The sequence below is a fragment of the Brachycentrus maculatus genome, unplaced genomic scaffold, assembly GCF_059751285.1.
Source record: "Brachycentrus maculatus isolate JH-2025_06_01 unplaced genomic scaffold, ASM5975128v1 h1tg000270l, whole genome shotgun sequence".
Classification (NCBI taxonomy): Eukaryota; Metazoa; Arthropoda; class Insecta; order Trichoptera; family Brachycentridae; genus Brachycentrus; species Brachycentrus maculatus.
Genome location: NW_028281021.1, coordinates 96,901 through 121,584, shown reverse-complemented (window position 1 = coordinate 121,584; position 24,684 = coordinate 96,901). Strand labels below are relative to the sequence as shown.

The window sequence follows — 24,684 nt, the reverse complement described above, 5'->3', positions numbered from 1 at the left end:
GTAAAAAAATTAAACATAATAAAGAGAATATTCTTCAAATATTAAATGCTTTTATTAGACGAACTTTACAAAACAAACAAAAGTAGCGTTCTAATAATTACATTATTGATCAAATTCATAAATTTGTATACAATTTATATTTGAAGCAATAACTTTTTGATTTTCCATTTTATAATTAAAATGTCATAATAAAAAAAACTTACATTTTAATTAAATTTGTAATAATTTAAAAAAATGTAAATACCTTTTACTTCTGTTTTTTATTCTAAGCTATAACCAATGTTTTCAACTAGGTATATTAATTTAGTATCCTTTTTTTGTTACACTTTTTTACATCTAAGATAAACAGAATATTGATCGCGAGAGGCAGCACTAATTAATAGAAAAAAGCGACCGGGGATTAAACCTCAGCAACAATACACCAGACAGACGTCGCAGACGTCGGGCTGCGTGCCAAGTACCGAGTGCCGAGTACCAAGTATAGCTCTCCTCCCTTAACACTACCTTAGAACCAACCCTTACACTCACAGACTGCAACCTGGGCTATGCTACTTGTTGGTTACAGCGCAAAAGGGTGCCACCATCCCAGGTATAAAATATAATAATATACGGCATTGAAATGACTCTTATTACGTACACATATATTCCTAATTTACTTTGGATGGATTCCCTACCTTGCAAAGATGAAATATATGAAACGTGACACACACAAGTTTCTTGATAAGCTATGACACTAAGCAAAAAAGGATAATACGTTTTATACAGCGAACGAAATACGGTAGTTTATTAAAATATTTTTTTTAATATTCGGATTCTCATTTTCTCAGCGGTGATGGTCCTTATTTCACTGCTTTTTTACCCTTAACAGTGGTATCTTTCTACCTGTGGAGGTTAGGAGTAGATGAGGGGAGAAAGCCTCACCAGAAAATGCGAACTGTTCTGTAAAATTTATATTAAAAGAGTTTCGTGAAAAAGCAGAGAACCGGAACACTTGTGAGGAAAATATTTCAAATTGATTAATAACTTTACGATTTTTTTTCTTTCGATAAAACACATTAAGATTTGTTTCGAAAATATTTATGTTTATAATATACATGTTTATATTTGTTTATAATTTTTATATATTTTATTATTCATTAACAAATGTTAACATAATTGAAATTTAGATGCACAGTCATTAAAAAATCAAAAAACTTTTTTACAAACGTTCAATTAAAATTTTTATATTGTATTTGAATCTTTAAACTACCAAAAATATTTTAAAATGAAAACTACATTTAATTGAAATTAAAAAATTATTCACAATTATACACTTGTACCTATTATACCACCAATAGAATATTTTTTTGCTTTTTAGTTTTTGTGATCACCTGTCGATGAAAACATTCATAGTTTTACAGTCGAGTGAAATAAAACTCAATTAACAGTCAACATTATAATTAACATGTCATTCGAAGTTAATACCAAATCGATAAAAAATAAAATTAAAAAATATTAGCCAATTGATAATTATCTGAACAAAGTCACTGGAAGTAGCTTAATATTTTTTTAACGTCGATATACCTTAAGTAACTTAAATTTTAGACTATCCAAAAATTTAAATGTGATAGAAAACCACTTTTACTTACTCATCAGGGTCAGAAATTTTAATTTCTACTTGGCTTGGTAGTCGATCAAAGATTATGACTTATTTAACCTTCCCCTCCCTGTGATATGTATTTTCTCCAACTCAACTTTTTAAATGAGAATATCAATATCAAATAAAATAGATACGGGCTCACAATTCTTGCAATAATATAATTATGTATTACATAAAAGCATTATAATATAATGTTTTCCATTTGCAGCAACTGAAATAAAAAATGTGTGAAAAAATCAGGAAAAAATCACTAATACACAAACGTTTCTATGTGTGCGCGTGTGGCGTGCTTAGTAAGTATACGCGCATGTCGTAACGTGTGTGTTTACTCCGCCAGCAACCAATATTGCGCAGATCGTCTCACGTGGCGGTCGTGTCGATACGCTAGCTATTGCGGCTGCTTGCGATGTTTTTCCTCCGTTTTTTAAGGTAATTACCAGAGCGATCATTACAAAATTGTTAGATTTCAACTTCAACTATGGCCAATAAAAGCAACATTTAGAAATATTCACATTTTTCCCGTTTTTCAACAACATTTTCATATGCTGTACAAAATACATATCACCGGTGCACGCAGATGTTTTTAAGCATCATAAGGGAAGCTTTAACTAAAATCGTTGGCATATTTATTGAATGAAAAAACAGTTATTTCCTTGTTTCCAAGTCCACTTATTTAAAAAAAAATAATTGGCATTAACTATTTTCAAGCAATTTCGAGTTGCTGACATTTAAATTTAGATATTTTGCATCTCGGAGACAACGTCTAATTCTACAATAGCTCAGCTCGGCAATTCAACACAATTCTAAGCTCAGCTCGGCTGCCCGAAGTTTACATTTCACACCAACATTACACAATCGGGTTTCTCTCACAAAGCTTAGAAATCCAACTAAGCTTGGCTTAAAGAAAATATACAGATTTCCAAGCAAACGGAAAACTCAGCATAAATTTAGCTAGGATTATGATAACGGACGACAACAAAAAATTACTTACTAGAAAATACCATGCTATTTTATGTAGATTCTCACGTAATAAATTCCAAATCCCAAGTACAAATTTTTTGAAATAAATTCAAATTGTGACTGGAAATAATGCAAGGCTGAGATAAATATTATCGTTAAAATTATGTAAAGTGTAATAAAAAAAAATTAAAAGCTTCTTTTCATCTCACCAATAGATGTCTCTAGTGAAGTTCTAGTGATTCAACAATAATGTTTCAAAATTGGTTCATATATATAGAACTTCCAAGAATTTGGGTAGTGTGGTTGTCAAATAATGGGTAGAGTTGGTGAATGTAACACGTGTGTAAAGTGATCACTTAATGCAGCCTATGACGGTCGGCAGCCCCGTAAATGCCCAGACCTCCATATTCTTCTTCATCTTTTCTGAAATGTCTAAAAATAATATATAAGGTGTGTTGAAAGGGTCGGAGCATATGAATCGAATAAGTGAAGAAATAATAGTTAGACAAATTTATGGGTTGAATTTGATTGATAATAGAAGCAGAGGAAGACCGAAAAAAACCTGGCACGATCTGATAATTCAAATATGGAAGGGGCAAAGATTTTTTGCAAGGATATATTGTTGTGGTGTTTTATTTTCTCTGCACACCTCAGCAGTGAAATGAAATGATGCAATGAAAATATTGAAAATCTATGAAACTATAATGCAGTTAAAAATGCTGATCACTTTATAGTATTAAGAATGTTGCCGTTATGTTCAACTGATGACGCTGCCATTCCAGTAAAAAAAACTGTTTTAGTAATAAAAATATATTTTTTTACCTGTCATAGAAAGATGTATAAAAACATTCACGTGTTCCGATGCAACGTTATGTAACATTTTCAAATCAATGATGAATTACTTAAAGACATTTGATATTTTGAGCAAACAAACGTTAACTTTTTTTATTATATGGCCTGTTTTTGCATATTAATATTTATTCTTATAAAATGAAATATAGTGCATGATTTTCAATTATACTTTTTAAAGTTAAATTATGAATATTAAAAATATAATGAATAGTTTATTTTTCCAATTAATAAACAATATACCAGAAAGCGCTAGACTAGATTATTCGTTTAAGTAGTTGTTATGAAATTCGGTGCATAGAAAAACATCCCCGTGTAGAAAATGTTGAAAAGCCCCAGCTATGCATACATGCAAAACGTAGGTAGATGCAAGGTGAGCTTAGTTAAAGGGGTGAGAGTCAGTCAGCGTAAAACAGACTAGGGGATGAAACCTGTAGTGTGGGATGAAATTCACCCTTCCGATCCCCTCCTCCAAATGCCCCTTGCAAACTGCAAAGATTAAACAAAAGTTTTTTTTTGAAAATCCAATACGATGGATGAAATTTCGCAGATTTTTCTTTATCCCTTAATCAGCAAAGAGAGATTTGATTATAACACAGATTTATTGGTTTTATTTCGGAATCCGGTGTTTATTTTACAATCGAAATTCTTTGAATTTTTATTCATTCAAGGTAATTCAATTAAAACTGAAATTCTTATATTTATGATTACTTACCATCTATCTTAAGAGGTAAGATGCTATTTCTACATAGAATAAACAGCATTATCTCAATTTTTACCCCATTAAAGTATGATCGATCGGTCTCATACTTCATGTACCAGTTCAGGGTAACGTAATATTTAAATAATACTGCAGTTCAAAATCATCGACCCAAGCAGTATTTCATGATAAAAATAAGAAAATTTTCCTTTAATTTTAGTAAACTCATTGAATGTATTGTTTTATAATTACGAGTCAACATCATGGTGTACTACTTTTAATAATAACGATAATACCATCAAATATCAGTCTCACATCATACTTAACTGTAAGTAAATATTACACAGTGTATAAAGTGATCACTCAAACCAGCCAAAAACATGTCATAAGCTCTATAAATACTGTTAGAACATGCTTGTTTATCAACAATGCAGTTTAATTTCTTCAAAAATGCATTCGGTAGCAAGTTACTAAGTGTTGTTGCAGAATTCCGTGTCCCTACTTTGGGTAGTTCGTAATGCAATTACTTTGGAAATTATGCATTCTAAGACAGTTTTGTCAAAGTGGAAGTTATATTCTTGATAACTTTCACATGAGACCGCAGGTGCATTACTTAAAATGATTAAATGCATCGTAACTTCTCAATTCCCTTATGCATTTTCCAAGACACAGCAACACTGTATCTAAAGGAACAATTCCTTTGGTGTACAGGTATAAATGTTGGTACAAAATTCTCTATACTGGATTTATAACTAAACAAGTTTCTTAACCCTCCCATATCCAACCTGCATATTATACGAGTAACAACTTGGTTCAAATTCTTGGAAACTCAAAATCAAAATTAAACATTTGAGATAGAAGCGGAATTTATAAAATTTCTTGCGGTGACTGCAATAAAAAATATACTGGCCAAACCGTGAGAAGTTTAAAAATTAGAAAAAGAGAACATCCCCGTAGACTAACAAGTAATTATTTTTCGGAATTTGTAAATCGTATCATGGAAACTAACCACTCATTTGACTCTCATACACTTAAATTATTACACTCTGTTACAAATAAAGGTCAAGTCATGAATAATATAGAAAATTTAGAAATACATAAAAAATTTAATTCAGATAAAACGTTAATTAATAATATACTGTTTCAAAATACGTCACCATTATTATCAATGTATCATTTTACAAATAATCTTGCTTCTTAACCCCCCCACCTTCCCTATATTTATTTACCTATATATACTCCTAAATATATTTTTTGTTTATTAGTTTTAATTTTTACCAGAAGATGAAAACATTTGTAAATTTTCGAAACTAGACGTACATATAAACAAAACTCATCAAGTGGTATAATTAAGTGTTTAATTTAAAAATAAAAATTAACATGTCATTCCACAAAGTTAATGTCAAATCAATAATAATATACAGGTATAATATTGTATGTTTTAATGCATCTTAATTTAAAAAAAAACAAACAGATTTGAATGTAAATATATTGAATTAAAAAATTGAATAAATACAAATTTACTTAAATTGCCAATCGAAAGTTTCTTTGAAAGGGAACAATGAGAGTAAAAATAATTAAGAAAGTTCGTACGAGAAAATTTCGTGAATATTTTGGACGAAAATGTTCAATATTATAGTTAATCCAATAAAGGTTATAACATTTTAATGTTATTGAATTTTTTCAATATTTTTTATAACAAAAACAAATTTACCGTTTGCATCTCTATTGATAAATAGTTTATGACCACTGATGTCCTTTTAGGTTATAAAAATGTAAGAAAACAAGGACATTTTAAAAATCAACCACTATTACATTAACAAACGATAGATATTCAGGAGTAGGTCGGTACCAAAGCGTTTGTTAGAATTTTGTTATAATTAAATTTTGAGTAAAAAGATAAGTTCACTTTGCTTTCACGCTCGAGGTTCTGGATTTAATTTCTAAGGGGAGTTTTTAAATTGCAGGAATGATACCTTGCCTTTGTAAAATTAAAGATCGGCTAAAAATCGAATCGATTTGATAAAGTGTTATATGTCATATAAGGCGCTGTTTCGGATTAAATCAAAGTATTTAAAAATAATAATTAAAAAACGAAAAAACAAGTCATTGACATTAAAGCAGGTTATTTTTTGACATCTCATCAAAGATGAAGAAGAATATGGAAATCTGGGCATTTACGGGGCTGACGACCGTCATAGGCTGGTTTAAGTGATAACTTTACACACGTGCAACATTCACCGATTCTACCCATTATTGACAAACACACTACTATTCTTGAAAGTTCTATATAAATGAACCAATTTAGAAACCTTGTTCTTGAATCGCTAGAACTTCACTAGAGACATCTTTTGGTGAGTTGTAAAGAAACTTTTTATTGAGCAGAAACTCTTATATTAGTATGTGAGGTCCGAATCCTGGATTATAATCGAAATATAATCCTGGATTATAAGAGAAACGCCAGAAAATACCATTTTCATTTGTATTATTTAAGCTTATAATTTGACCAGATAATTTATTTACAATAAATAAATAAAATTAAAGCTAGTGTTTCGGGTTAGATATACTCAAATAACAAAGCAAATATATTTTTTAAAGCATTTCTTTTTTTTCTTTTTTCTTTTTAATTTGAAATTCTAAATATGTACTTATACACAGTATAATGGTATATTGTACATGGAAATAAAATAAATATTTTTCAAAAATCAAATTTTTCCGAGACTTGAAGTGGGGTTGAAATATTTAAGGGTTTCATGAACAATAAGTATCCTTGCCCGACCCCCACCCCGAGGCGAGTTGAAGGGGGTGTTTCAGGAGGCCGGAGAGGTAGAAAAAGTAGCGAAATCAGTTTTAAATTTAATGACCTCCAAAGAAACACTTGTCTGGCTTGCATTTATAATTTTGTCTTCTGTCATGAAAAAAATCACCTCTAAAAAGTAAGCGTTCTTAATAAAATAACAAAAAAATACTTCCTTGCGGTCTAGGGGTACATACAAATTTCATGTAATTAAAATAAACTGTTTGACCTTGTTTTTAAAACAAATCATCCTCCTTCATAATAGATTTATATTATCCACTGACACTTTGTGATGGAATTGCATTTTTAATTTATTATTAGATTAAAACCAATATTTTTAGCTTTTCCACTTTTTTATTTGACCAGCGACCGGGTTTCGTCGTTACCGACATCATCAGACTGGTGAGAGGCTTTACAAATTTGTATGTTATATATAAAAGAAGGCAGGAGTTGATAACCATGATTTGATATAATTTTATGAGAAATTAATTTAATTTTAGTGAATTTAAGTATTGTATGATATTTTAAATATTTTTTTATAAAGGTTTTTTGTATTGAAAGCACGATTTTATATAAAGTTAAAATAGATTTGTATTTTTTGTAAATGAATTTAAATTATGTAACGAGGTATCAGGAAATGCTGGTTGACGGCTCCTTTCACTAAGCTGTGGTTGTCCGGGGGGAGTCCGAAGTTCTCTGAAATGTAAATTTCCCGGCAGTCATTTCTTATCGACAAGACATTAAGGCATCTATTGTTTCATTCTCCCTTACTTTACCCATTAGAAAAGAAACAATAGATGCCTTAATGTCTTGTCGATAAGAAATGACTGCCGGGAAATTTACATTTCAGAGAACTTCGGACTCCCCCCGGACAACCACAGCTTAGTGAAAGGAGCCGTCAACCAGCATTTCCTGATACCTCGTTACATAATTTAAATTCATTTACAAAAAATACAAATCTATTTTAACTTTATATAAAATCGTGCTTTCAATACAAAAAACCTTTATAAAAAAATATTTAAAATATCATACAATACTTAAATTCACTAAAATTAAATTAATTTCTCATAAAATTATATCAAATCATGGTTATCAACTCCTGCCTTCTTTTATATATAACATACAAATTTGTAAAGCCTCTCACCAGTCTGATGATGTCGGTAACGACGAAACCCGGTCGCTGGTCAAATAAAAAAGTGGAAAAGCTAAAAATATTGGTTTTAATCTAATAATAAATCCTCCTTCATGTTTTACTAGGTTTATCATTAGGAGAGATCGAGGCATATTACATGAAACTTTTTTCTTCAAATCTCAGCATATATGAATAAGAAAATGGTAGTCTAGGTATTTACAGGGCTTATGATCTGTCATACGCTAGTTAAGTTATCGCTTTACATACGTGTAACATTTACCATTCTTCCCATGATTGACAACCATACTACTCAAATTTTGTAAGAGTCAAATCTCATAACATTTCATGATTGAGTTAAAAAAGCCACATTTGATTAGATTAAGAAAATATTTATTTAGCAGATATCCTTTTATTTGTTAAATGTTGTTCAAATAAAAATAACTCTAAAGTGGATATACCTAGATTTGGCAAAAAGTGGACATATTCAAGATTTGAATTCATGTGACACATGTTTTGTGTTACTTTCAACCATAATTCTGAACCATCACAATTTTTGTTTGATAAATTTTCACAGGCACTTTCACGCCATTGGCAGTGTAAGGAAATATTTGGAAAATAATGGTGCATGTAAATTTATTTATTGAATAAATACTTTTTTATACATGTCGCTTACTCCTTTCAACAACGTCGTCACATATCAAAAAACTTGATTTTTCAGGATACCGTTTTTAAAGTTTAAAAATATAGTAAAAAGTTTTATAAATAAATATCAAACCACTTTATGAACTGTTTACTGTGCAACAGATTTTTTCAGGTAAAACCTGGAGGTTTTTCTCCATTTGAAAATTATTTAGTCTATTTAAAAAAGTAATAAAACAATACATTTTCTTCAAAATGCAAAAACAACACTTTCTGTCCTGTAGTGGGTAAATATTAAGTTAAAAATATGCCGCTTTTGCTGGGATAAAGTACATTTTCTGAGCATTCCGAAAACATGCACAACTGAAAATTGACGGTTTTTGATATATGACATTATTGAAAGGAGTGGGCGATATATATAACAATAAAAATGGCTGTGTATAATTTTCATCTCTACTCCTTTAAAACTGTAAATTAATCATCAATTCTGTGCTTAAAATTGCCGTTTATTTCAGTTTAAAAAATGCAATAAGCTCTGTTTGCAACAGTGAAAAAGTAATCAATAAAACAATGTAAAATTAAATTATATTTTATTTATTGTTTCGGCATTAACTTTGTGGTAAGACATGTTACAATAATTAAAGAAAACACTTCGTTTTTTACCATACATGGTTATTATACAGACCTGAATGATGGAAGTTTAACTTTTGAAACATGTAGTCTTTAATAAAACTCAAGTGGTAAAAAACGTAGTGTTTTCTTTAATTATTGTAAATTAAATTATAGTAAAAGCAAATATAATAGACACTCTCCTCACTGTATTTAGGTTGGGAGTATTTACTTATTTTCATAAAATACAATATATTTAATTTAAGAAATGTCTAAAAATGATTTACGAATGGTAATCTTCAACATAAAGAAAACAATAATACAAAACTTGAAAATATTTTTTAAAAAATAAATCATAAGTGTATGAAACTAAAGAGATGATAAGAAAAAACTCCTTACACAATATACATACTGAATTTTAAAAAAAATATCTTTATTTTAGTTATTTTTACATTTTATTTTTTCACCTCAGTGTTTGGCTATCGTGTTTGGCTACCATGTTGGAGGTCTCAGGTACGATTTCTAGGGATTAAATTAAATAAAAGCAATTTTCATAATCTTATTTACTTAATATAAGAATGATAACAACTGGTAAAACTAGCACAAGACTGATAAACTTGCCTCCATGCAAAATATAATACTCCATACGATTACAATTCAGTACCTTATGCACTATTGGGTGTAGATAAGGTTTAGATGAGCATATTTTTTATTTATAGTTTTACTATACCATATACATATATTGCGTATTTAAATGTACGAATTGCATTTATTTATTATTTTATTTAACTTTCTGCATCTATTTTTTATCCCTACTCACAAGTTCCCTGCTTTTAAATGGCCTTCCAGCATTGATGTTAAATAAATCATGATATTACGACTAACGACTGTCACAGTTAAGTGATTATTGCAATATTTTTAAATGGGTCGATGTGTTTAGAATCAAGTTTCATTCCCTTGAACTTTTAAAACGTTACAGTTGTGAACATATTTAAGAAAAATTGCATAACGCAAAGGCATTCCGCAGTCATCGGTTTCAGTGCACCCCGCTCGTAATAATTACTGCGTCCCGACGCTCGCAGGCAGCCCCCGCTGAAAGCGCCGCCAGCGTCGCGATGCTGATGAATGAAAGCTCGACGCCGCTTGAAATGCCCAGACTTCTTTCAGATAAACACTCCGACCACCCCAACCCTTCTCCCCTCCCGACCATCGCCCGCCCTACCCGCACCGATGGTGAGTGTTTTCAGGAACGAGCGCTTTTAAACGCTCGTTGTTCGAGCTTTGAGGAAATAATGTTCTGAAATATCAATTCAACAGTTTTATGGCTCGATTTCAGCGCAAAATGTTTTATTATTAACGTGTGTCAAATCTTTTAACGACTATACAAAAAAAAAAACTTTGTTTAAAAATTACTTCCTAAGCTTCAAAAAAAATATTTCACCAATACTGATACCGATGTACATATATAACCAGCACGGAAATCCTCATAATGGTGGATATAATAACATATTCTATGCGAATCAAATATTTTTATTATTTTATAAAAACCGGTATCCTTTTGGCGGTTAAAAATTTTTTATAAATACTTTAATCTAAATTAAACATATTTTTTTGTTTAGTTTATCTTTTTTTATTGAACAACAAAAAAGGAATGCAATTTTATTTACACTTGAACAATAAATCAGTTATAAAACTGTAAATTAAATTATTGAATGGTATATAAACTTTTAAAACTGAAGTAAAAATATGTGAAATTATTATTAATTAATTGACACATTTCAACGATTTTGGATCATTATTCACAAGTACATATATATATATATATATATATATATATATATATATATATATATATATATATATATATATATATATATATATATATATATATATATATATATATATATATATATATATATATATATATATATATATATATATATATATATATATATACATATACATATTATGTAGAATAAATAATCATATTATGACATGATCACAATCATCTTCTTTGATGTAAATTTAATGGGTAACCAACATATCGAATTTGAACTTTTATTTTATATAACTTTTTACCTCAATTCAAGCTTCTTAGAGATAATTTTTATTTGTGAGATACATAAATCACAGGCAATGAAAAGAAAATTTCCAAGATTTCAAATATTTTTCGATTGAAACCATCTTCGATACTTAACAATATTTTTACCATTATAAATATATTTTTCGTAAATCGGGAACTTTTTTCTGGAAATCGTAGATGAAGCCAAAGAGGGTAAAAAAGACTCTTCAAAGCTTTCAATGCGTGCCATGAGGCTGTGGTAGCAACTTGAAGTATCGTACAATTTTAAGGGTATTTGCTTTGAAATAAATTCCCAGTTAATGTGGATCTAAAAAAGAATAAAGTTTTTTTTGTTAATATATTTTTTTAATGTTTCATCCATGATTTTTTTCTATAAACATTTTTACATCATAAGTTACAAATGAGGCAGACGGTAGTCGATTAAATTTCATAGATATTACATGGTCGTAAAGGGATGTTACGTGAAACAAAATTGAAATAAGTATATTTTGAAAGAATAACTAATAGATCCTCTCAAAAGCTTGTATTCGGTAAGAAAAGAGGATAAGGTTAAAAATTTCAAGAAAAAATAAAAGAAATTATAAATAAATCATTAAAGAAAATTAAACATTTTTATACCTATAACAGTACAATTGGCTTTAGTAGACAAACGTAACAAAAATATTTTGAAATAAAAGTATGAAATATGATTTCACACGTTTCTTTATTTATACACCTACGCGTTATAATACATAAAAGCTTGATTGTTTTTCAACAATATTGAAAAAATATTGAGTACAAAGTTTTAAAAGTAAGTAAGTAAGTTTTAGTTTTAATGTTTTAAGTTTTATAGAGCTTCCAAGAATTTGAGTAGTGTGGTTGTCAATAATGGGATTCTACTCATACTGGTGAATGTTACACGTGTGTAAAGTGATCATTTAAACCAGCTTATGATGGTCGTCAGCCCCGTAAATGCCCAGACTTCCATATTCTTCTTCATCTTTGATGAGATGTCAAAAAATAATATCATAGTTTTAATATACAAAATACAAATTTTCATCTATTTTTGTTGTTTGATAATGCACTTTATGGTAAACAAATAAAAACTGGATATAAAACTGTTTATTTCAAAGGGAATAACTGCAAAACCTCTATTTTTAAAGGCTTGTCTGCAGGTAGTATTTTAAGAATAGAGAAGGTTAGTGTAAAACACATTACACATACCCAGACCAATTGAAAATAAATGTTACTTGAATTTATTTTGCAATATTCGGGAATCGAACCCGTGACGCCAGTTTCACCGTCGATCGTCTACCAAACGTTACGTCTACGTAACGTTAAATTCATTGTTGTAGGCATTTTTCATGAAGTTTAATATTTTCTTCACGGACTAGCTATATTTCGAAATTAAAAAAATTATAAATACATTTTGAAATATTATATTCTTATTTTTAAAAGTGTCAAATTTAAAACGTCCGTAATAAATTTTCTAGGCTATGGATTATTGGGGGAAAATTTTCTCGATTTCAATCATAAAGAAACGTTCTATAGAAAATGTTCATTCTTACAGAATTTTATATAGGTATACAGCATTCCTTTTACGAAACCAATTTAATAGTTAGATTAGGGGTTTCACATCCCCTCGCGTACAAAAGCGGACGAATTATTCTATAAAACGTGCAAGAAAGGTAAAAAAACGTTATTAAAAATCCCTCGAAAGTGATATGTCAAAAGTTTAAGCTGAAATTTTCTTTTTAAAAAATCTGTTTCCGCGGTTCATTAAAGAGATTTTCTGTTTTCTCTCTCCCCTCCCCAAAACGTGAGAAATTATGACGGATCAGTCTTTTAATAAAAGCTTCGTCTTTTGGAAGCAAAATATTTCGGTTTCCTTTCATAACGCAGGTTAATCTGGGTTATATCCATCATTTTGTTTTTTATAAGAAAATAAAATTGCCGAACAAAAGACTTTTTGAGCGCACGACCTAATGACAAATATAAATATGTTATTGATATCACAATGTTTTGAATTTGCCTATGTCTTTCTCCATAGATCTGGGTTTTTTTAAAAAAAAATGAAAATCATGATTTTAAGCATTTCCTAGTATGTACAATAGTGTAAGAATACTGCATATATTTTATGAAGGTCTATGCAAAATTAAAAACATGCACAACTCAACCAAAGGCGATGCCTAAAACTTGTATGTGAAAGAAGGTGCCAATTTAAGGATAAATAAGACTCATGATTTAAGTATTATGGTTGTCAATCATGTGTAGAATAGTGAATGTTACAGTGTGTAAAGTGATCACTAAACCACCAAATGACAGGTCGTAAGCCCTCTAAATATGCAGACTAAAGATCTCAATCTCCATTTATATTTTGCATTTTCTCAATAAAAACAAAAAGTTTATTTCATTGTAATTTTTTATCTTAGTTAGTATGGTGAATTCTTAGCCAAGAAATTAAAAAAATGATTTTGATGTTTATGTCTTTTATTTTGCATTTTCACATAAATATCATGTGAAGATTACATGGATAATATCATACTATAAAATCAATTCTAGAAAAGTTGTTTTAGATTATATGGTAAGTATTTAAAACTCGTTTTAAATATAAATAGTTTTTATTTCTACTTCTACCCTCGTTTCGAATCCAATGATGCAAAGGGCACTGCATCGTGTTGACGCAGTGATGTCTTGGTGCTTAATTGCAGAAGGCAATATGAACGGTCTTGCGCTTTTTGTACCAGTTGAGGGTGATATACGAGTATTTGATAATTATGAGAGTAACCAATCACTTTTTATTTTAATTTTGACCTTGCAGTGAATCGAACCTAAAACCTTCAACAGGGTAACCAAATATACTAATCACTACACTACTGAGATAAAAAATGTTAACATATATTTTGTTTATTAGTTTTTGACATCTCATCGAAGATGTAAAAGAATATGGCAGTCTGGGCATTTACGGGGCTGACGACCGTCAAAGGCTGGTTTAAGTGATCACTTTACGCACGTGTAACATTCACCAATTTTACCCATTATTGACAACCACACAACTCAAATTGTTGGAAGTTCTATATATGTATATATATATATGAACCAATTTTGAAACATTTTTCTTGAATTACTAGAAATTCACTAGAGACATCTATTGGTGAGATGGAAAGAAGCTTTTCATTGAGCAGAAACTCTTTTATAAAATCTGAAATCCAGGATTATAATCACACACATGAGAAACGCCAGATAATTCAGATTTTGGGAACCAAGTATTGGGACACACTTAAAATGTTGTATATTTTGTGTGCTGTATCTACCGTTGTACGTAAATATCATCGATATTTTTCAATATAGACCATGTGTAGTGCAATAGGGTACAAAGCTGTGTGAGAGACTGCCTACAGTGGACTATATCTGTCCTGTGTTGTATAACGTGAATATACAAATTGTAGAAACACACATCTTGTGGTAACAACTGATCCTTCTGTTTAGTTCAAACCAAACGTCTGCTAAGGGGGCAGGGGTTGCAAAAATAACAGCAAAATATATTTTGGAAGTTTAAATTTAATATCTACTATTCTTGTGTCGATTAGAATTGGTGAATGTTACACGTGTGTAAAGTGATCACTTAAACCAGCCTTTGATGGTCGTCAGCCCCGTAAATGCCCAGACTACCGTATTCTTCTTCATCTTTGATGAGATGTCAAAAAATAATATGAAAATAACTCCTGTAATTGGAGACAATCCAGATTTTGTGAACAAGTATTTGGACACACTCAAAATATTGCAAGTATTATTTTTTGGCATCTTAACATAGATACATAATAATATGGAAATCTGGGTATTTACGGGGCTTACGACCGTCATGAGCTGGTTTAGTAAACACTTTACACACGTGTAACATTCACCAATTCTACTCATGATTGACAACCACACTACTCAAATTCTTGGAAGTTATATATGATCCAATTTCGAAACATTGTAGTTGAATTACTAGAATTGCTTTGGTTAGATGAAAAGAAGCTTGTCATTGAGTGGAAACTCTTTAATTTGTATTTGTATTCTTCTGCATATATGTCAAAAAATTACGTGAAAATGACTCATATAATTAGAGATGATCCAGATTTGTGAACAAGTATTTGGACACAAAGTATGCTAAATATTTTATTTTTCCATCATTGTTCCTTAAAACCGACATATTTGTATTGTAATATAATTGCTTGAGAAAAAGAAATGATAGTAAAGTCATGTATTTTTTTATTACATATTATTTTTTTACTGCGAATAGTTTATTCAACCCCGAGATTGATCTAAGATAAACAAATGTGGTATCCTGAGATACAATAGGATCACCAATATGAACTTATGTAAAGTAAAGATAACACAAACATTTACTTTAAAAATTGTTATAGCCTTGGTTACCTAAGACATCTATATATGTACATATGACTGTTAAATTGCATATTGAAAAAAACATTTTCAAATATGGCCGTTTTGATTTTTTTAACGTAAAATATGTTATAAAACTCTTTGAAACGCTACGAAAATATTTTATTTTGTTATATCTATATTAAGAATAAATCTCCAAAAGAAAAATATATTTTCATGTACAAACCGAATAAACACATGTAATATTAGGTATTCCTTACTCCTAGATGTATTATAAAGGGAAAATGTTCAGTTATTGGCCGTCTGACAATATCTAGTAATTTTATTATTTTATTATATAAGCACTGTTTAAAAAAAATATATCGTTAATTTATATAGAAAGGGACTCGTAGGTATATGCATTACAAAAGCTTGTACGAGCATGGATATGAATTTCAAAACCCTACCAATATTAAATATTACAATTATTCTATTGTTTATCAATAGTACCATCTTATCCACCTTCAATTATTATTTCGTATGGCAATTATGTCTCTCACACAGATCTCCGTCATTTACGCCAAATTTCTACCATGAAACGTGTTACTTTCCTTATTCCAAAAATTAGGACTTGTTCTCATATATTTAGTGGCCAAGGTAACACCGTAATGACCCGATACAGTGCCCCATGCACCATTAAAAAGATAGAGGAGTCAAATATCAACGTTTCATCATTATTATTAAACATCAAAAAACTGTTCTTCAAAGGTAACTTTTAATAAGTACGAAATTACAAAGCCGCTCTTTTTTGCTTATACCACTTCAATTATTTTTCATTTAGATTTTTAAACTCAAAATTACTTACAAACTTTTTATGTTCATATTTTCGGCTTTCTAGTAATGCAGGCTCCATTATTTTTCCCACAATGTATAATTTGTTTTAAAAAATCAATTTCTTTATTAAAATATCAATTTTAAATGATAACTTTTATACCCCACTATATACGTTATCATAGGCCAATAAATATGCTCTTTTCCCTACATATTTAGTATGTGAAAGCTTATTTTCTGTAAGCAGATTTAGTAACATACATGTTCCATTTGTATTTTCCGCCCTCCATATGCACGTATAAGAAGATATTACAGATTATGTATGAGTACTTATATCTTCATGGAAGTATTAAGTGTAAGTAGTCTGTATGGAAGAAGATTTACACGTAATTACTAAAGACTTCATATAGAGAGCTTTTTGCGATGCTGAGCTAAAAATTATAAGGCTTTATCCGCTCAAAGCTCGTTCGTTTCCGCGCGGAATCACTTCCACTATTACAATATTTTAACAGATTATTATTGTTTTGTTCCAGCACATGTTTTATGGTTATTGTACCCCCATAATGTTAATGAATCCTGAGAATAATATTCCTTAACGACAATTATTTACGATCCAATATACAAAACTCATTTTATAATTCTGGTGTTATTTTTTTAATAATCATAAGTTTTCTAAAAGTTGTATGAAAATAATAATAGTTATAGAAATAACAAAAACAAAAAAAAACTTAATTTTTTGCGTGTACATATAAATATATTAATAAATAATTATGTGAGTGTGCATGTATGCGTGTGTGTTAATGTGTCTGTGTTTATTTAAAATTAATCTTGAAACAATATGACTTTAATTTAAAAATTATAAAAAATATCATTAAAAAAAATCAATTCATGTTTTACTTCACATATTTCATTTAAACCTTAACAATTTTTTTATATTGAATATAATAGTTGCTCAAAATAGTATTGAAAACTTATTCTTCAAAGATACAATTTCGAAGATTTGGTATAAAAATTCATCAAATAAATCAGAGCCATTAAAAGTTAGTTAATTAAAACTTAGTTCTGTGTTAAAATGTACTAGTATATTTATCTTAAAATGCTATGATTAATTTGTCGATATTCTCATAATTTAGTCGACTTCTCAATGTCTTACTTGAAGCTTATTTCCCAAGTAAAGTAAGATAAAGCTGATTTGTAAACAGAATAATGTTGTATAATGAACTTTAGTTTGATGCACTTACGTAAGTACCAATCCATTGTGAAAACTTCAACTGCGAGTTGAACTCCAGTTAATCCCTCCACTATAGATTACTTTTAAACTTTATAGCCAAGATGTTATTCTAAATTGAGAGCTTAAGTATGGCTTACTCGTTCCTTCCCAGTAACATTTTTGCATAATTAATTTTACAAATATAAAATATGAATTAAAATATCATTAAATTATTTATTCATTTTTCTTCATTCAACAAACTACATATTGATAGTTTAATTCATAACATTTCTTCCGTAACGTATTGTTAAAAATTAATGATTAGTTTACGTAAGCTAACAGCGAAAAACATCATACGAATACAAGTATCCAATTCAATGTACCCTAGTCAATGCTGCTTTTCTCTTTTCATCCCTTTTATTCATCGTATTTTTCGTTTCCTATATAGCATTTAAACCCCTTTTTCTTATATTCACTTTTAATACTTACCCTTAAGGATACCCTTAAAAATATTTTCCATTCCTTAAGAAATAATTCAGATTTATAATAAATCCTAGAAGTGCAGGGCATCTTGTGATAAAATTAGAGATCTAGTTCACACCTCGTTCATCCTATAAAGTTTTATTTATATGATTGGTTGCAAACAGGGGTAAGAAATATAGTATATTTTTCGAACATGATCAATTTTTTTTTAAATGTTACGAGGTTTCGTCTAACAATTAAAAAATAATACAATTATAGCACAAAGTTTATATATCCTTCTTATTTTTTGTGAAAAAAGCGGATTATATTTTCATTATTATCAGACACCGGATTATTCACTATACGGATGATGTACGAATATATATACAACATTTTGAGTGTGTCCAAATACTTGTTCACAACTCTGGATTATCTTCAATTACAGGAGTTAATCTTCATTTTCTTTTTTGACGTCTCACCAAAGATGAAGAAGAATATAGAAGTCTGGGCATTTACGGGGCTGACGACCGTCATAGGCTGGTTTAAGTGATCACTTTACACACGTGTAAAATTCACCAATTCTACCCATTATTGATAACCACACTACTCAAATTCTTGGAAGTTCTATATATATGAACCAATTTAGAAACCTTGTTCTTGAATCACTAGAACTTCACTAGAGACATCTATTGGTGAGATGTAAAGAAGAATTAAAGAATTTGAGTAGTGTGGTTGTAAATAATGGGTAGAATTGGTGAATGTTACACGTGTGTAAAGTGATCACTTAAACCAGTCTATGACGGTCGTCAGCTCCGCAAATGCCCAGACTTCTATATTCTTCTTCATCTTTGATGAGATGTCAAAAATTAATTCGAATATATATTTAGCTGACTTGAGTGATCACTTTATACAATCATGTAACGATAACCATTTTGTCATTGTCATCCATGTGTCATTAATTAATAAAAGTTGACAATTAACAAGGTTATTCATATTTATTCCTTGTTTACAATCTTTTAAAAGATTTTTGTACCATAAAAATCCAATCTTAATATTTATCTTAAAATTGAATTCTCCTTTAGATATGTTAGGAAAGTTCAAAAATTAATTTTGTTGCATGAAATGATCCGTCTAATGAATTTCTCAATGAAAAAGTTTTTAATGATATATTTTTATTTGTTTTAGATTTGGAGGAATTCAGATAATTGGGATTCTCAAAGAGCCTTGATATAATAAGGTAAGGATCAAAAGAATCAAAAGAGTTTATTAATTAATTGATATTAAGGGCATGTTTTACGTGTATGGTTTTGATCTTTCAAGATTTTTTTCATTAGAATTTCTTGTTTTATTAGAATTTCAATATAAATAAATAAATAAACAATTCATTAACAACATTACTGATGAAAAACATGAAAAAATATTTATGAAATAATTTATTAATAAAATCACTAATTTTCATATATATTAAACGATGATGGATAAAAAGCAAATTTGATACGCCTCGGGATACACAAATCATGGAGGGAAAAATTAAATAAAAATATTTTTACGATTCAATTTATTGAAACGGTACGTCATAAAAAAATAAGAGAGCTTTTTCATCTGAAATTTTCTCTTTTTTTGTTAGAGGTAATTGAGTTAGCGGAAAACGTTTTTTGTTAATTTGTTCGGTTTTCGTTAATGTTGTGAACACCATTTTTTTAGATGGAGACCTTAAAAATTAATTGAGCCTAAGGCTTATCAAGTGCCTATACAGTCCATACGTACAATATAGTCGGGCTTTTTAAGCTTTCGTGTCTTGATAAAATTGAACATCTTTTAATATATATAATATAAGAAATTTACTTTGAAAATTATGAATGAGATGTATTGTTTTCCTTTTCATAATTTTGAGAATGACTCAGATTGGCATAAATTTAAATATAAAGTATATTTAACAGAAATATGTTTTCAAAAATAAGCTATTAAGTCGTTTCGTAAATTTAAAAAAATATGAATAAAATATTTGATAAAGTCCTTAACAAACCCCTCCAAATGGTAATTTTTTAAAAGATCGTTCAATCAACTAAGGTATGAAAAAGATTTTTATCCATTTTAATTTATATGAATGATGTCAAAATTATATTTACTGACTAAGTGACTTTTTACACTGCCTAAACGGAAGTAATAACATTTAATCATTCATGTTAATTAATAATTAATTATTCTATCAAACACTGGATTATTCACCCAACGGATGATATATCAATATTTTAAAAGTCTCAAATCGTCTTTCTATAAATACCTACATAAATTTCATGAAAGAAGATAAAAGTCTGAGCATCCTAAGGCTTACGACCTTGAATATATTTCATAATTTTTTGAACAGATGGCGCCACAATCAGCTGTATAATAAATGTTTATAAAAAAATACAAAAATTATATTTAATATTGGGTAGAACGATGAACGTTACAAAAGTGCGTAAAGTGATAATTCAAACCAGCGAAATAGTAGGTATTAAGCCCAGGTACACTCAAACTTTTATCCTATTTAATTTAAAAACACGAAAGATGTTTAATATCAAGTCATTTTAAGCAGTTTTGTATTACAATGTCAATGAATTACTTACAAAAAACTATTTTTGAATAAAACTGAAATAACCACTACACACTCTGTTTTGATGTTTCCACAGTTTGCAAAATAAAACCCAACTAAACAGTTTTTCGTGCTTGTTTTCTGAAAAGAACAGGATGTGAGTTCTACGTAGAGCAAATATTGTTTCAGAGTTTTATTCCGAAAATATGTGATTTCATATTGACGTTCTTGCGCTGCGAGTATGTTCTCCATTAAGGCCGTGTTCCTCACAATGTACATCAGAACTTTGTCAATTGAAAACTACTGAACAACAATAAATATTTCAACCAACTCTTTCTTAAGAAGTGAAGTTATTTTTCCATATACAGGAAAAGCGGAATCTAAACTGAAACTTTTTATTTATCCTACAATAAGCGATATTCAAAGATCAGTTATCGAAAAATTTAAGCGATATTTTTTTAAATGTATAAATTAGGAATGTAAATCAAACGCAGATTAAACATTGATATCTCAACAAAAATGAAGAAAAGTACGGATGTCTGGGTGTTTACAGTACTAATGTCATAGGCTGGTTTAAGTGATCACTTAATACATGGGTGACATTCATCTCTGTTCCCGTGATAGATGAAAACATTATATCAATTTCGGAAGTCATGTTTATCCTTCAATTTACACATTATTTCACATGCTAGTTCTCAGCACCATCTTTGGTGAGCTGAGTAAGTTTTAAGTGTATGGGTGCGGTATGCACCCCGGGTGACCGAGATATTGCTGGTATTCTCCTTTACTTCTTTAATCGTTCCTATCGTTTCTATCATTACTTTTCATTCATTTCTAAAATATAATATTTACACATATACACTGTTCGAATGCGATGCCCTGACGATGCACAAACACACTGTTTTATATATTTTTTAGGTTTTTCTTTCAATTTTTTTTTTCAAATATTTATGTCATTTTTATTTAAAAATCTCTAATAAATGTACTCGAATATTCTAATTTTCTAAGAATACATTTTCAATATGATAAGGAAAGCTTACACAATTTAAACAAATCAAAGATCCGTATTTCGAATTTTTTGCTTTTGGACGGAAAAGTTAACATTACCTTTACCCACATATATGTATCAATAATCTAACAAATTCTCTGAAAATGCAAACAGAGGGTTGTGAAAATAAAGGGGTGCCTTTGTTTGATATTTTTAGGAACACAATCATATCTAATTCCATAAAAATAACAAAACTCGATTTTCGTCCTTTTCAGGTTTATTCCCTGAAAGTATTATTATAAGATATTCATGTAGGGATTTTGTAACTACCCACGAGACCCATTATTCACATTACCTTCTCCTTAAATGTTTATTTTGAAGGATGACGAATGAGAAATACAAGGGACATTATCTCATTATATCACCCTACTCCCCTACACAAAAGATTCGTTATGTATATATGTACATGTTAACCTTCTTTATAGGGTTTTATTCATCCCTTGTTTGACAGTAATTTTACGTTTCAGTTATTATATTAACCTTTTCTAAGGCCAATAAATGGAACAATCTATCATTTATTAACTGACTTTATTATAACGGATCAATGATACATACGTAGGAAGAATCTTCAACTTCTGTTTGTGCAATTTATTATTAAAACTTCATGAAAAATATCATTACAGTAAAAAATACATAAAATTATTCAACTTTGTGGAATACCGGAGCAATTTTAAATATACAAAACACGCCAGCTCGAATCTACTACGCTGAGAAAGTCGTATACTTCGCCGCCGTCATGGAGTACCTGGCTGCCAAGGTGTTGGAGATGCCCCGCAATGCCGCCAGTGACAACAAGGACACCAGCATCACCCCTGGCCATCTGTAGTTGACTATCCACAATGACGAGAGCTCACAAGTTGCTCTCCGGCGCTACCATCATACAGGGAGGCGTCTTGCCCAACATCTTGGCCGTGATGCAGCCCAAGAAGACCAAGAAGAAGGCCACTTATCCCCTTTCAGACTCTATTTTTTATGTGTCATTATCAATTTCATATCAAAATCAAAATTTGTAGTGGGCTATCGTTTATTTTGCCTTAATTCATAATGCATACGTATTAAATTCAACTGTTTAGTATATAAAAAACTGTTTAACTCGCGTATTTTTAAAATTTTTATCAAACAAATTTTATCAAATGCTTTTAGATGTTTTTCAAAAACCAATGTTTAAATATCTATTTGACAAAGTCACAAATTTGTTTTGTTTTGTGTTACCATTCTTAGCGCTATGTCTCGGTACTTCAAGGCTAAAATAGTTTCAGATTGTTTTGTAGCCCACCTTTTTCAATTGGCTTCCTTATCCATCATGGAGATCCTTTGTACGGATTCACAAACACTTTCATTTGATTCAATTTACTATTACTTTAGTCGAATTTTATTTAAAACTTCGTTGGGTACATTTGATAATTAGTTAAAATCAAATACTATAATATGAATAAAATAAAGTGAATTTTAGTTTCCTTTCTCTTTATTTCAAATATCTGAAGAACTTATTATTTCTAATATCGGAAATATAAAAACGGGGATAACGTTATAAACTTTATAAACCGGTTTAAGTGTGTGATTGATTAATATTCTATATGGTGGGGATTTTTTTATGAAATCCTCAATTTTCATACCTAATATAATATCTTCAGATTAAGAACAAACTATTTTTCGATGAAAAAATATTGAATGTGAAACAATCTTATAATTATGAATATTGTTGAGACGAGACAACACAATGAGGTGACATTGTTAAGACTCGTTATTTATAATTATATGTTTGATGAAAAAAAATATTTGAAAAAAACTTAACTATTTGATTGCCAAATAGAACCTTTTTAATCTTTGATAATCCATGATAAAATAATCAAGAGTTAATAAATGTAATGTTACATTACAGAATGAGCTTTAAAATATATGGAATTTACTGTAGTATTCAATTCACATGAGCGCAGTTGTGTACTATACAACACAAAATATTATTATACTCGTATACCGGTTGTATCACGGAGCAAAACCGACTATGAAATTCAATAAAGCGCAGATATTGTAAGTATGGCGAACATAACTTTTCATTCTATATCTTTCTACTGCCGTGTTTTCAGGAAGCGAATAAAACCGAGGTAAATTTTATATTAAAAAATATCCATTGTAAAATGTACGGATGAATATTTCACGAATACGCCATAATAAAAATTCGTCATAGGTTTGCGTCCTGCGATCTGATCCTTTGTAAATAATAATATCGTACAAAGAATAAAAAGTTATTAAAAAGCATTTGCAAACAAAGATTTAAGCTTGAAATAATCCAGGGAATTTGTTTAGATAGATTGATTATTTAAATAACTGATATATGATATGTATATATATATATATATATATATATATATATATATATATATATATGTATATATATATATATATATATATATATATATATATATATATATATATATATATATAAATATATATTTGTGTGTGTGTGTATATTTATAATCGTGTAATTCATTCGTTTCATTGTTTATTTTTTTCAAGAATAAAGATTTATTTTCACAGTATTTTTTTTTATCAAATGCAGTCTCAAAACGTAGATGCGAATAGTTCTTTGAGAATTTTATACTTGGCATTTTCATTAAATGTATAAATGATGTGCCTTATTTTACGATAATCATATAAAGAAAGCATGTGTATATATGTGAGCACCGATGAGAGAGCAGGGCGTAAAAATACGTACGTTGAACAAAGTCTGTCTGTCACAAAACAAACTTTAATGCTTTCAAAATAGACATATTATCTCAAACCTTATGTTTTGAATAAAATACCT

General features: G+C 29.3%; 1 protein-coding gene across 4 annotated transcripts in view; it reads left to right on the top strand.

Annotated features, from left to right (window-relative positions):
• The window catches only part of LOC148305524 (poly(rC)-binding protein 3-like), a 258,974-nt gene that overhangs the window by 151,042 nt on the left and 83,248 nt on the right, over positions 1 to 24,684 (top strand). For all 4 annotated transcript variants that reach the window (XM_088266566.1, XM_088266559.1, XM_088266554.1 and 1 more), the window contains one exon: positions 19,441 to 19,492. The gene's annotated coding sequence lies outside the window, so the exon portion shown is untranslated. Of the gene's footprint in view, positions 1 to 19,440; positions 19,493 to 24,684 lie in introns of those variants that run through there.